Genomic DNA, 6,000 nt, shown 5'->3' on the forward strand with positions numbered 1-6,000 from the left:
ATTCAATAATTACAAGAAACCCTCTCTACCACCCATAGCAATGGCCAACGACTCTTTATCTGAGAGTCCATCTTTCAAACTCCTTGGTCTAACGTTCACAGGAAACATGAGTTGGAACAATTACATTGAAGGCATTGCCAGGGCCGCTGCAAGAAAGGTGGGCTCTCTCTACCGTGCTAGAAAACTACTAACACCCGAAAGTATCCTGTACCTATATAAGGCCACCATTCGCCCATGTATGGAGTATTGCTGCCACATCTGGGCTGGTGCATCTGCTACTAGTCTCTCGCTCCTTGACAAGGTTCAAAAGAGAGTCGCAAACCTGATAGGCCCTGAACTGGCATCTAAGCTTCAGCCTCTGTCTCATCGACGAAATGTTGCATCCCTCTGCCTTTCCTACAAGTATTTTAGTGGTGAATGCTCTGACGAACTGCAATCACTTGTGCCCCCACGACGTGAGCACCCTCGACAAACCCGACAGGCTGCTAAATCCCACCCCCACACTGTAGAGATCCCTAGATGTAAAAGATCTTTTTACTCCAATAGTTTCTTCCCCAGAACCGCTAGACTCTGGAATTCCATTCCAGGTCCCTGCTTCCCCAACAGTACTGACATGCAGAAGTTCAAGTGTAACGTGAACCGACACCTTGCTGCCCAAATCCCTACATAGTGCCCCAGTAGTTGTTGCCCCTGATAGTAGCCCCCTACACCAAAGTGGCAATTTGCCTTATTTGGGGTGAAAATGTAATAAAAAAAAACAAACAAAAAAAAACAACGGATGGTCCCTATAAGAACATTGGTACTATTGCTTGTTCATGTAATTAAAACTATTCAGCGATACGGGAGATTAATTAACTTACTGACAAAATAATGCTTCAACAAATGGCTTTTTAAGAATAGTTTTAAAAGTTTTAAAGAAACTGCAAAGACTCTCTCTGTCTGTCGCTCTCTGTCCCTCTCTCTCTCTCTCTCTCTCTCTCTCTATATATATATATATATATATATATATAATAACGAAGTGTCGATTAATACCTGACACAATCGCTATTTCTAAATGCACGTTTAAAAATATACGTACATGTCATCTACTAGAATGCAGATGCTTTCATCTTCGGGACATGATCAAAGTGCAGTATCTGTTCTACGGATACTACACTTCAATTTCTTGTTCTCTCTCAGTAGATGAGAAACCCTTTACGACTGAGACAACTTTTATTTTTGTTCCTTTTCTCCACATTAAAAACGACTCTGTTGTCTAACTCTGTCCCGTGGGAAGGCATTGTAAATAGGTACAATTATCGACCTTTACGTCACCCGAGAACTTTCTTATTATACGCAGTTACGTTTTAATCACTGCTATTTATTTATTTTTAACTCCTTCTATTGCACCAGTTGATCACCACACTCTTCAGCACATCCAGGTACACTTTGGTGTTGACGTTCAAGCCGACTTTGAAGATATAACCCTCACTTGGAACCATATCAAAGACAATAACCGTTACCGAAAACTTTGTTTTCATCACCATGGACACGTCCCTGTGATTTGTGGCAATCGAGCGATGCTTTTGGTGGCTGCTAGCAATGGGCCTGTTGGATCAGTAGAGAGTATGAGTTGTACAGCGGCCCAACCCCGATCTCGCTTGTTGAATATTGTGTTACTTTCTGATATGATAATAGGCTTTTTTTACATAGGCATCACCACATTATCAACGCCAAGAGACCACTCAAGGATAAGGGCTAAAGAGTGTACAGTAGAAATTGGACAATATAGTAATCATTAGTAATGAAAATTTGGTAAATTCGATAACTTATATGGAACGGCTCATCAAGAACTTATTTACTTTAGACTTGAAGACAACCATATTGTAGTCTGCCGGAAAGCAGGAAAACGGAAGACAATTCCACAGGCGTGCAGTTCTAAGAAAGAAGCTTTGTTCATGGAATCTACGTTTAGGTTTAGGCACAGATAAAGAGTGGGGGGAATTATTGATAGTGTTTACAGCTAGACGAGTGTTTCTTGTGAAAGTTTGGCGAAGGGGGACCATAGATTGAAGCTCAGTCGAACACTTTCCATGAAAATAACGATACATCAGAGACAAACTCGCAACATCTCTTTTGTGAGATAGAGGTTGTAAGGAAGAGAAAAGGACATCTCCTACGAGGCTACGAAGTCTATTTTGAACTCTATCAAGGCAGGCCAAGTCCTTTCTAGCAGCTCCTGCCCAGATGTGGCAACAGTATTCCATCCTTGGACGTATCTGGCTCTTATATAGATAGAGAATAGCATCAGCAGTGAGATATCTACCGGATCGATAGAAAGATCCCACCATTTTTCCAGCGGCCTTCGTAACAGATTTGATGTACGTGTTCCATTTAAGATCAGAAGTAATGATCAAGCCAAGAAGCTTGTCAAAACTTGAGGCCTCCTGAAGACGAGAGCCATTCATTTCAATTGATACCAGATGTGGATCAGAATGTTGATGATGTAAAGAGAGAAGCTTGATTTTAGATGCATTAAAAGTAACCAGCCACTCCTTACTCCATTGTACTACGTGCTCAAGATCAGAGGAAAGAGAATCGGAGAGAACTTGGTCGTTTACTGTCTTAGATGTGCTACCATAAATGGTAGTGTCGTCAGCATAAATGTCTACAAATGATGTAAGGATGTGATTTGGAAGATCATTAATGTAGATCAGGAAATGAGTTGGGCCCAGGATGGACCCCTGAGGGACACCAGCATTAATACTGTGAGCTTCTGATTTTTGCCCCTCAACTACTACTCTTATGAACCTATCAGAAAGAAATGATTTAATAATTGAGAAGACATTTCCAGCAATACCATAGCTAGAGATCTTATGAAGTAAACCTTTATGCCATACCCTATCAAAGGCCTTAGATATGTCAAGAGCAATTGCTCTAGAAAGGTTGCCTCCGTCGAGAGATTTGCTAATCCTATGAGATATAACTGTAAGCACATCTGTTGTAGATCTAGCAGAATGGAAACCATATTGAGTGTCACTAAGAAGGTTATTTTTGTTGAGATGGTAGATTACTTCTGTATTTAACACAGATTCTAGCAACTTACTCATGACGCACAGGAGACTTATTGGCCTGTACTGAGAGGGGGATGAGCGATCACCTTAATTCTTAAATACAGGGACTACTGATGAAATTTTCCAGGGAGATGGGAAACTATTCTCCTTAAGACAACGTTTATACAGTTTTGTAAGTATGGGCGCTAGTTCAGGTTGAAGTTTTTTGAGTCCTATAATTGGAATACCGTTAGGGCCAGTTGCTTTACTGGAATCAATGTTTTTGATTAGCTTGGAAACATCACGTACAGATATACGTATATCACATAGCGTGTTTTCTGATACAGGAGGAAATATTGGGGGTTGGCGGCCTTGATCGCAAAGGGTAGAATTAGCTGCAAAGTTCTTGACAAAGAGTTTGGCTTCTATCCCTCTTGAGATTTTACACAACTAGCCAATTAGTAGATGGCCTGCAACAACAAAAAAAAATGGGGTTTCATCAAACGGAAATTGAATCATGTTGTCTTTTCTAAGGCGAAAATGTTATCGTTTCGCCATGTATTTAGTTTTATTATTTTAATTCTTCTATGACATTTTTGTGCTCATGTTTCGTGTGAAACAAAGAAGCGCCACTATTCATTAGGTTTTACACACTAAATTCTGTCTACATTTCTGTATGTTATTCCGTATACATACTTTCATGTTCATACTTCTCGCCAGAAAACAGCTGTCTCTTTAAATGTTTTTATTAAAAAAACATACGTTGCACACTCGTTGTTGTGTGTATTCTTTTCGTACTGATATTTTTGAACGGCGCCAAGTTTGTACTTGAAAACGCTCGATCACGAGATATTATTCCAGCTGTTGGTAAGAAAAAATGACCATATCCAGGTATATGATCGTTTGCTTTGATCGATTCGTTTTTATTGTGTTTTTAGAGATATTTAAATAAAAGTAATCGCATGTTCGATTAAAAAAAACAGAAAACAGTTCGATTTAAATTATAATTTTCACCATAGAAAATACAAACACATAATAAGTAGATTTCATAAATAAATTTATTACGAAACAAATAAACAAAATAAAATAATCCTTTTCTGAACGGATAAGTAAACACATATTTTAAACCAGCTGTATATCTACCTGGCGTTGTCAGGTTGAAACATATTAGCGACCGGAGGGTTAAGTCACATAATATTTAAGATACACCGAATATCGGAATTTCTTACTATTTTCCTGAATTTTTAATTGTGCGTGTTGGATTTATGAAGCATAAGTCACACCCATTTTCGCCTTTGATATTAAAGGGGAAAAAGTCTTATAGTTTAAAGGGGAAATAACTCTCACCGATTAAATAAATACATTTACTTGCGTTTTTAAAGACACGCTGGTCGACTAATAATAATTAGAAGAAATTGAATCAAATATAAACTAAATTAAATGAATAAACTTTAAATAATATTTGAACATAATACAATTAAATCAAGTCTATTAAAATAATTACTTAGGTCGATTTATTAAATAGATTTGTGTTATATAGAAATGAGATTATTTCTTGAATGTAAATTTCCTTTAAATATTTCGTACATATGAACTAAATTGTAAACAAACAAAGAGACAGGAATATGACTTTATTATAATAGACTTACTGTAATCTTATTTGGTTAATTTTGTAATGAACAAGGTAAAACATTTTAATTGCATATAAGTTAATTAATTTATTATAAAATAATATTTTTTCAATGAACACATTCAAATGTATTTAACTATCTATCTGGTCGGATTCCCGATTTTCAAATCGCGCAGCCAGGCGTATCCTTCCGGCATTTCAAAAGCAAAACTGCAGTTAACATCACGTGGACTCTTCATTCAACTTTCTTCAACTAAACATCATAACGAGGAAAAAGAGATAACAATATAAAAGACTGACGAGACAGTTTTACACCGAAATATATATCTTAAAAATAAACACATGTTTATTTTTAAAATTTTGCGTTGTAATTTGGCTTCAAACGTATTTTATTTAAAAATTGATTAATTTATTTTGTATATCAAAATAATACTTGTTTTAACGAACACATTCAAATGTATATATTTATTTATCTGGTCGGGTTCCTTGCCCCGACCAATGCGACTCTCTTTCTCCAGATTTCCCTGTCTTCCATCCAAATTACATTTGGCGTCATATGCAATTTGTTGGATGTATGTGGATCTAGCTCGTCATATACTCTTGTTTTATAAGCTATGAATTGGCGTAAGCAATTGTATTTTAAGTGTTATCCACATTGAGGGTTAAACATTCGACCTCCCTGAGAGTATAACTTTAAAAACTGAAATTTAATAAACACTTTACCTACCACGCCACGTGTTTGCGAATTAGATGAGAACAGTAGTCCGAATAATCTAAATAATTCGAATAACCAATCCTCACCTAAAAAAAAATGTAGAAACGTATGATCAAATACGTAGAACACTTCTTGCCTGTAAATTGCTGGACAGAACTAACGATACTAGTAGTCCAATGCCAGTTTAACACGGAACGTAAAAAACAGTGTTTTGTATTTATCTATAAACGTAAACTTTCTTATTAAATGCGACGATAAGAAATGTATATAAAAGTCCAACACAAAACCAGATAATTTGATTTGCAGCTATTTTTTCCCTTGTTTTTCATCTAATTGCTTTGTTGTTGTGGATAAAGATATCGTAAGGAGACGCATTATTCCTATCAGCAAACATCTAAGCGTAAGAACACATTAGAAGAAACATTCGCCGATTTAGAGACAACGACCTTAAAGGGGAGTTGCAAGAACTCGCGTCTCGAGATATTTCACAAGAATCTTCGTAACCGCTACCATGTACATAGCAAGGTTTATCTATTTTCCATCTTCTGTCTGCAAGCGTACATCACAACAAAAATCGTCATAGTCGGCGCTCAGCAGCAGCTATGATGGAAGCACACACACTT

The sequence above is a fragment of the Euprymna scolopes genome, chromosome 17, assembly GCF_053919585.1.
Source record: "Euprymna scolopes isolate OS-2025 chromosome 17, ASM5391958v1, whole genome shotgun sequence".
In the NCBI taxonomy this organism is placed as follows: Eukaryota; Metazoa; Mollusca; class Cephalopoda; order Sepiida; family Sepiolidae; genus Euprymna; species Euprymna scolopes.